Here is a 9,607-nt window from a genome sequence, read left to right as displayed (position 1 = left end):
AATGCCTTCATGTCAAGCTCACCTCTGGTTCTGCCACAGGCCCGATTAACACATTTGCACAAAATGCCTGGTACCTGTTTTTCAACCCTTGCCTTAAGCCAGTGTTTTTGGAACTTTAGCTTTCAACAGAATCCCCTGGAGGGCTTATTAAAACAGGGTGCTGGGCCCCACTCCCAGAATCTCTGGTTCAGTAGGAGCCTCAGAATTTCTAAGATGTTCCTAGATGTATTCATTTCCTGTGACTCCTTTAACAAATTGCCACAAACCTGGTGGCTTAAAACAACAGAAATTTCTTTTTTCACAGTTCTGGAGGTCAGAAACCTGAAATCAGTATCACTGGGTCAAAATCAAGATGTCAGCAGGGCCGTAATCCGGAGGCTCTAGGGAACAATCCTTCCTTGCCTCTTCAGCTGCTGGTGTTCTTGTTTTGTGGCTGAATCGTTCTAGTCTTAAACGTGTGTGTGTGTGTGTGTGTGTGTGTGAGAGAGAGAGAGAGAGAGATCTCATTCTGCTTCCTTATAAGGATATGTTAGTGGCATTAGGGCCCACCCAGATAATCTCTTCATCTCACATTTCTTGATCACATCTGAAAAGCCCCCTTTTCCAAACAAGGTAATTTAAAAGTTCCAGGGATTAGGACCTGATTTCTGTGGGCCGTCACTAGTCTACTACACCAGGTAATGGGATGCTGCTGGTCCAGAGACCACACGCTGAGAAACAGTGCTAGGTAAACATGGGCTAGGTAATAGCATGGCTTCGGAGTCACATAGGCCTGACTTGGATTCAGTTATGATACCACCAATTTCTACCTGTGTGCTCTTGAGCAAATGACTGCCCCTCCTAATCTATTCACTCTAAATCCCTACCTAGTCAAGGCATAAGGATTAGAAACCAGCAGAGGATCTGGCCCATAGTGATTCTGCTATCTCAAAATAGGACCTATGGACCAGACAGCCCACAAATGTTTCATGGTCCTGTGGGGGTTTTTTTTAATTAGTTGCCTCCATTAAAATATTGGGTGACATCACATAAAAATTGAGCATTCCAGCATCTCATGAAAAATCAAAGATCTTGTAACAAGAGGTCATTTGTTGAGGATTAACCCCCTTCCTCTTCATGATTTTCCCCATCCTGCCCACCTGGCTCCCTCAGGTACACATCATAGTGGAGATTCTATGCAGCTCAGGTCCCTTCTTCTCTTTATTCCAAGCCTAACATTTTACCTGAGAAGCTAAAGTGAGCCAGGTGCCATGGCAGTAGGTCCTGTACTTTCCTCCTTCAAGATCCCACCTGTAGGAGACCTGATGGCCTGGGCACCAGCACTGAACCCAGAGTTTCCCAACTGGGAAGAGAGATTTGAACAGTGGGAGGAGAGATTTGAAGCTAAGGTGGGGGCATGGCTGACCCACTGAGGTATTCATAAGTATGTGTGTGGGTACACACACACACACATACCCACACACACTGCTAGGCTTCTCTTGATTTCCTGGAGAAAGGGTCCCCAGCTTACATCAACATTTCAGGAGCATCTGTGGCCCCCAACTGCTTCTGGAAGTCTGTGGTTTGGTTGGCTTGAATGCATGCAGTGGAGCAACACTGAAGTGACCGCATTCCTGGAATGCTGGCTTTTTTTACGAGAACTCTAACAGAAAAAAGAAAAACCCTACACAAGGAAATCCACAACTGCAACAGTACGTAGGAATGACTTTGATTGAAAGGACAGTATGTTCCTGGATGCTAAGATTAAATGTAACAATGTTTTTTTTCCTCTAATTTATTTATAAGTTCACATCACTAATCATCAAGAGACTTAATTGAAAAACATAAATTTTCATCCAGAAGAATAGCAATTATATATTTTTCATATAAATATGCACACATATAAATACACTTTTTAAAGGTACAATGGTAGAAAACTCAAGGCTATTAAAATTAAGAATATAGATGTAAAATCAAAAAGGACAAGTCAATGAAACGAAGTGGATGGTCCAGATAATAGATCCTACACTGTACAATAATATGTTATGACTATGAATCATTTAATAATAATTGATGTTGGAGCAATTAAGAATGGGTAATTCTGACTACTTCACACATACATCAAAGTCAATTGAAGAGTAGTTAAAATAGATCTGAAAATAAAATAATGAAAACACTGTTTAGAGAAGTTTAGATTTTGTAGGCTTGGAACACGGAAGGATTGAACTATATAAAAACTGAAATCTTGTCAAAAAATGATTCAAAGAAAATGTCAAACAATTTGGGCAAAATAGGGCCAAAATGAAGAGAAAGAATTAATATATTTATTATATAAATAGATTATTTAAATTGATAGAAACGTAGTAAGGCCACAAAGATCACGCAAAGAGAGGAAAAATATTGCTTAACAAACTTAGAGGGAAATGCAATTAAAATTAGATGCCCTTTCCCCTATTAAATTACCAAAGGAGAAAAATGCTGTTAATACATAATGCCAACAAGGATGTGTGGAACACACACCATCACGTTATAGGCAGCAGTGTAAACTGGTGTCATGTTTTCAAAGGAGCTTGGATGTATGTATCAAGAACCTTAAAACAATCCCACCCATCCTGACCCAGTGATTCCCCTTTGGCAAAACCTATCTTGAGGGAAAGAATCCTAAATTTGGAAAAACATTTAAGCACCAACATGTTCATCACAGTGTCATTTACAACTATGAAAAATCAGAACTTCTATGTGGGGCCCCACATGGAAAGCTCTGGAGCAGCTGTTAACAAGGTGCTAACAGACAAGGAGGTGAGATAGCAGGGTGTAGGGTGTAAGACCGGGTGGAAAGATAAGATCTGCACTATTGCACACAGGGTGATCACAGCTCTATGAAAACCATGAACACCTTATAAGAGGTAATACAGTCACGTGGGTAGAAAAGTGAAAAGGCAGACAGACTGTGAAAACCAGACCTTTCCCCACTACTCCCCAGAGGCAACTACTTTCATGAATCTAGTAATTATTTTTAAATTATAAGAAAATGGTGTTCATGGTGTATGGGGCATTGTGGGGGCAAAGGGAAGAGAGCTCTACCTTTCTATAAAATAGGAGTTGTCTTTAATGAGCCAAGTATTACTTTAAATATAAAAACATTAATCCTTCAGAAATGCCTACTTTAAAAACTATGGAAAGAGTCCAGATGTCCATCAACAGATAACAGATAAAGAAGATGTGGCGCGCACATACATATATATATATATATGTATGTATATAATGGAATGTTACTCAGCCATCAGAAAGAATGAAAGCTTTCCATTTGCAACAACATCGATAGAACTAGAGGGTGTTGTGCTAAGTGAAATAAGTCAGTCAGAGAAAGAAAAATACCATATGATTTCACTCATGTGGAATTTAAGAAACAAAAAGATGAACATAGGGGAAGGTAAGGAAAAATAAAAGAAACACAGAGAGGGAGGCAAACCATAAGAGACTCTTTAACTATAGGAAACAAACTGAAGGTTGCTGGAGGGGAGGTGGGTGGGGGGATAGGATAACTGGGTGATGGCCATTAAACTGGGTATTATATGCAACTGGTGAATCACTAAATTTTACCCCTGAAACTAATAATATACTGTATGTTAACTAAACTGAATTTAAATAAAAAAATTTTTTTAAAGTAAAGTGAGTTTGGGCAAATCAATAAGAAAAGGCATGAAGACACACTAGCTAAATAGGCAAAGGGCCTAGATTGTTCACAAAGAAATTTAAAAGCGTATGTGGAAAAATTCATTAGTAAGCAAAGAACCACTTTTTTGGCTTACCAAATAGGCAAACTTTTGTTGGTTTGTTTTAAATGAGTTACCCACCCATTGCTGGTAAAGTTGTTCAAATGCTTATTTATACCAGGCATGGCAAACACATTTCTTTGCATGTACAAACTTTGCTCAGTTTGTTTTGTCTGCCCAGAGGGCTGTGTTGTGAAAGATTCTTCCAGTGCAGTGGAGCCAGAGAGCATAAGTGATTAGCAACACTTGTTACTGACTCAGGAGGAAGGATGGTTTGTCACCTGTTTCACACCCCTGTACCTCCCTTTGCTACAAATGGCATGGCCCCTCCAGAAAGAAATTTATCAGGATCTTTCAAGAGCCATAGAAATGTTTATACCACATCTCATCTAATAATATCACTTTTTGGAAATCTATCCTAAGAAAACTATAAATACAATGCTTTATGCTTTGTTAATCAAACCTTTATATAATTAGTCATTTAAAAATGTGATTACTAAATGAGAAAAAGAGAACTTCAGATTTGCAACATGTATGAGAAACCCTTACACACAGAAAAACTTACTTGTATAGAGAATACTAAAGTATGATAAAATCTGGTTTACAATTCTGTAGTTTGCTGTCATTAAGGAAGTCTTAAGAAGTAAATAAAAATACATGAAAACGAAATATTCCATAATAGCAGCTACTGGTAACTGAGTACCTACTATGTAGCAGGCACTATTAGGCTCTTTTATGCAGATGAGCTCCAGGCCTTTTGACAGAAACAAAGTTTAATCAATCAGGCTCCAAGAAGGGACTAAGATTTGACCTCAGGTCAGCCTTACTCCAAAGCCCACACTCTCCCTTCTCTGCCAAGAGCTCTTCTACCTGTAAACATAACTACATTCCTGGGTTTATACTTGTTGAGATTCTGGGACTATTAAGAAATATATTAGCCTTCTTCGCTTTCCAGAATTTTCCTTAATATGCTTACTATTATTTGTTTAGTGAGGGAAGTAAACCTAATAAAACTATGTTAAAATTAGGGTTCTAACAAACTTTGCCTGTGACTCTTTCCAGGTCTGACTTCAATCCTGTTATTAGGTGGGTTCATAGAGCAAATTCTTCAAGGAGAAAAGTGAGAGAGAGTTGAGTAGTTTAGTTGTTCCTTAGAGAAAAAAAATCACAACTTTAAGACTGCTGGGATGAGGTCAGGAAGGTTTCTAAAACCTTTGAGATACACATACCTCTTGGCCCAGAAATTCTGCTGCTGGAAATTTCTTCTTAGGAAACATGACTATATGCAAAGACATTAAAGCAAATTGATAAGGGAAATGCTAAGGCCTAAGAGATATCAGGGAAGTGTAATGATAGCAGTAATGTACACATAAAAGATAAATTAAAAGCAACCTCAGTTTACAACCATGAAGGCTAGTGCTAGAAAATAAATCAGGACACATTTATGTAAACAAGTACTAGGCAGTCCTGAAAAACAAAAGCTAGGGGCATAAATATGGATCTGGAAAGATATTCATGATATATTAGAACAAAAATGACACCCTCCAAAACTGTGCCAATGGTAAAATTCTATCTCATAAAAATATTTTTACATAAAAATCTATATAGATCTATGTATAGGAAAAATATTTGGACAATTTTATATCCCTTTTAGCAGCAAGTGTATCTGGGAGAGGGAAATGCAAATATTCAAAGAAAAATATGTTATTTTCTAATCGTCAAAGAATATATACTACTTGCATAATCACAAAAAAATGCTTAAAACATGAGTATTTCTAAATTTAAAAAAATTAACCTGAATAAAAGAGCAGTGCCCTGTCAGATGTTAGGAACTGGGTGGGAAAAACAGGGAAGCAGCAAAGCATTATCCTTGGGAGCCCACTAGAATATCAGCAAGCTGAAAGCCAAAATAACAGGCTGAGGTATGTAGCATCTCGGTCAGGTCAAGTTTTTAAGATTTGGAGGCAGTGGCTTATACATCTTCCATATGTTCCAAATAGTTCAGGGGTGACAGGCAGAGTCAGCTATCCCATGTTATCACTGATTCCAGTTTTGGCATGAAAGAAGCATCAGAACAAAATTAGTCAAGTCGTGCTCCTTGACTTTCTCTAGTTCAGGCTCCTCAAGAAGTCTGAAGCCCTGGCTCAGGGTTCTCAACAAATGTTCCACACTCAGACCCCTCATGGAGTCTCCACCACCTCTTAATTCAAGTGTCTGAAGACCAAACTGGAGTGATGGAGGAATGTAGAGAAATCTAGAAGAGGTAATGAAGAAGGAACTAAAGCAGCTGGCCCATGTATAATCCAGAGATGGTGAACGCTTTGAAACCTCATTGTGACTGGTGCAGTGGCTTGGAGAATGACTTAAAAAGGCTGGGCCCCTGGGAAAAGCCAACACCATATCATGTTGGTCAAGCACACAAAACTACCGAAAATGTACTCTTGTCAAAGTTGAAGATGAATCTAAGTCTCTGATATACTAACTTCCATTTATAGAAAACACAGAGAGAGGAACAAGCTTAAGGACACCACAGGAAGCAGACAGGTTTAGAACAGAGGACATCCCACAGGACAACTGGCACAGTTTCTTCCAATATTATTTGCATAATCACACAGAGCTTTAACGGAAAAAAGGGTACTAGAATGATGGTCACCAGGGCTGGGGAAAGGAAGAAATGTGGAGTTACTGCTTAAAGGGTATAGAGTTTTAGTTTTGCAAGATGATAAAGTCCTGGGGATCTGTTGAACAATAATGTGACTATAATTAATACTACTGAACTGCACACTTAAAAACGTTTGAGATGGCGAATATTATGTTATGTGGGGCTTTTTATCACAATGTAAATAAGAAGTTTTAAAAATCAGTGCTTTCAAATTAAAAATTAAACCAGAATATAAGAGTACCAAACCTGTTAGATATATTAGGCATTGGGTGGGGAGAGGAGAGAGGTGTATCTCTACATTATCCTTGGGGTTGCACAAGGCATTAAAAAAAGTAAGAGGAGACTGCTTTAGATTAAGACTCAAGAGATCAGACAACCAAATGCAATTTGTAGACCATGTTTAGATCTGGATTAAAATAAACTAACTGTAAAAAGACTAATCTTAGCAGCAATCAGGGAAATCTGATTATGGCCTGGGTAAAACCCTTTGTTTGAGGTGTTTTAAAATTTTCCTTCTAAAGTAGATGTATTAAGGAGTGCCTGGGTGGCTCAGTCGGTGAAGCATCTGCCTTCAGCTCAGGTCATGATCCCGGGGTCCTGGAATCGAGCCCCACGTCAGGCTCCTTGCTTGGCAACGAGCCTGCTTCTCCCTTTCCCTTTGCCTCTCCCCCTGACTCATGCTCTCTCTCAAATAAAAAAACAAAATCTTTTAAAAAATAAATAGATGTATTAAAGTTTAAAAAACAGAGAGAAGACAATTGAAAAAAATGTATTCAATGAATCACAATCTGGGGTAGAATGTAGATTTAGTAAAAATGGTAAAGGGAGAAATGAAATGGCTGAGATTGACAGGGGTCTGAGTAAACTGATGGCCCTGGGGAAAGAGGCAGATTTCACAAGATGGGAGGTAGAATTCATCAAAAAGTCATACAGGGTATTCCCGGAGGGGAAGGGAGAGAAATGAAGGAGGGTGTAGCAAGTTAGAAGTGTTCAGGAAAGGATGACAACTTGTTGAAAGGTCCAGGAGCCAAACTGAAAGGGATCCCAACGGCCAAAGCTGGAAGAATGTGAACAACAAACAGTATTTAATTACAGCCCATAGAATAAAATAAATATCCATGAATTCACACTGATGTAAATAAATTACTGAAAAAATAAATAGGGAGGGTAATTTCCTCACAGGAGAAATCTAATTACTAAATGTAGAAAGAATGAGGGAAATAAAAATTCACCATTACAGGGGCGCCTGGGTGGCTCAGTCGTTAAGCATCTGCCTTCAGCTCAGGGCATGATCCCAGAGTCCTGGGATCGAGCCCCACATCAGGCTCCTCCGCTGGGAGCCTGCTTCTTCCTCTCCCACTCCCCCTGCTTGTGTTCCCTCTCTCGCTGGCTGTCTCTCTCTCTGTCAAATAAATAAATAAAATCTTTTTTAAAAAAATTCACGATTGCAATACCACAGTGTCACAATGGCTGTAGGCAAGATCCACTTGCAAGATGCTAAAATTTAGTGGGTGAAAGTTTGAGGAGAAACTGGATACAGATGGTCCCAGACTTATGATGGTTCAACTTAACGATATTTTGACTTTACAGTGACTTTACAAAAGCAACATGCATTCAGTAGAAACTGTACTTCAAATTTTGAATTTTTATCTTTTCCCCAGCTAATGATATGTGGTACAATACTCTCTCATGATACTGGGCAGTGGCAGCGAGTGGCAGCGAGCCTCAGCTCCCTGTCAGCCTTGCAATCACAGGATAAACAACCAACACACTTGAGAGCCCTTATATATCCATACAGTCATTCTGTTTTTCACTTTCAGTATGGTATTCAATAAATTACATGAGATATTCCACACAATTTCAAAATAGGCTTTGTATTAGATAATTTTGCCCAACTGTAGGCAAGTGTAAGTATTCTGAGCACTTTCAAGGTAGAATACGCTAAGCTATGATGTTCAGTAGGTAAGGCATATTAAATGTACTTTCACATTACGATATTTTCAATTTATGATAGGTTTATCAGGACAAAACCTCATCATAAGTCAAGGAAGGTCTGTACTTGCATAGTCTCAAAATTTCTCCTGTAAGATATTTACTAATTACAAAGAGAAATAAATAGCAACTTCAAAGAACAACCCAGCGGACAGCACTTTAAATCAAGGCATCAAGACTAATCAGCATCACCATCAATAAGATGCACTGACATCCTGCTCCTTTGTGGGAGTGGTGGCAGGATCAGAAACCAATTTACAGTGGGTTGAAGAGTAGACTGTCATGAGAAAATAGGGCCTGCCAATGAGGGCTATTTCGTCAAGAACTTTGGAAATGAAGAGAGGTCGTGCAGCTAGCACTCGTTTGGCTATCAGGTTCTGATGAGTCATATTTGCTTTTAATTTCATGACTCTGGGCCACACACTGTAGATCAACCTCAAAAATGGCTGATGAGAAAAAGCAGGGCAGTGAATAACAACAGCAACAACTCACCCTACCAGGCAAGGAATCAGATTCCGGGACTCCAGGTCCAACTGGTTACCATGTGTCATTGCATCTGACCACCAGTCAAGGCAGTGCTGGAGAGCTTTCAACATTAAAGCAATATGGTATTCAAGAGATTTTTACGCAATTCAGGGTTCATACCTTTAAAGAATGAAGTGTGTTCTGCATAGAATTAGGATTTTAGGTGAAGTTGGCTGTGCTAATGATGGCACAGCCCAAGAAAGTTCTCAAATAGGATTTTTTTAAAGGAAAGAAAAGGGAAATAAGAAACCCCAATCCCTCAAACAACCACAGGAAACTACAAAAAAATTCTCCTTAATCAGTAACTGTTTCACGATCTACAAGAACACTTATAAGTGTTAGCAAAAATACACTTCCCTGAATTAGTCTCAAAAAGTCATCCTCTAATCCTAATCTCTAATCTGAGAGAAGTGGCTATCATACTTCACCCTAAGAAAGCTTTCTGAACCTCTAATACTGTAGGTGTCCTTGTCTGACTTCACGTGAAACAGTGCTGGGGAAGATGGCTGAAGGCAGTATAGCACTGCACCTTTTCTTCAGAGAGGAAGTGGCAGGAATAAAGAAAACCAGGGTCGAAATCAAGATATGAAATAAATATCTCATGAAATCTCAAAATAAAACAAAACCTGGGTTCAGTTCCTACTTCGTCACTTACAACCTAGGTCAGATCAAC

The sequence above is a fragment of the Ursus arctos genome, unplaced genomic scaffold (assembly GCF_023065955.2).
Source record: "Ursus arctos isolate Adak ecotype North America unplaced genomic scaffold, UrsArc2.0 scaffold_19, whole genome shotgun sequence".
Classification (NCBI taxonomy): domain Eukaryota; kingdom Metazoa; phylum Chordata; class Mammalia; order Carnivora; family Ursidae; genus Ursus; species Ursus arctos.
Note: the sequence above shows the minus strand (reverse complement) of the source record.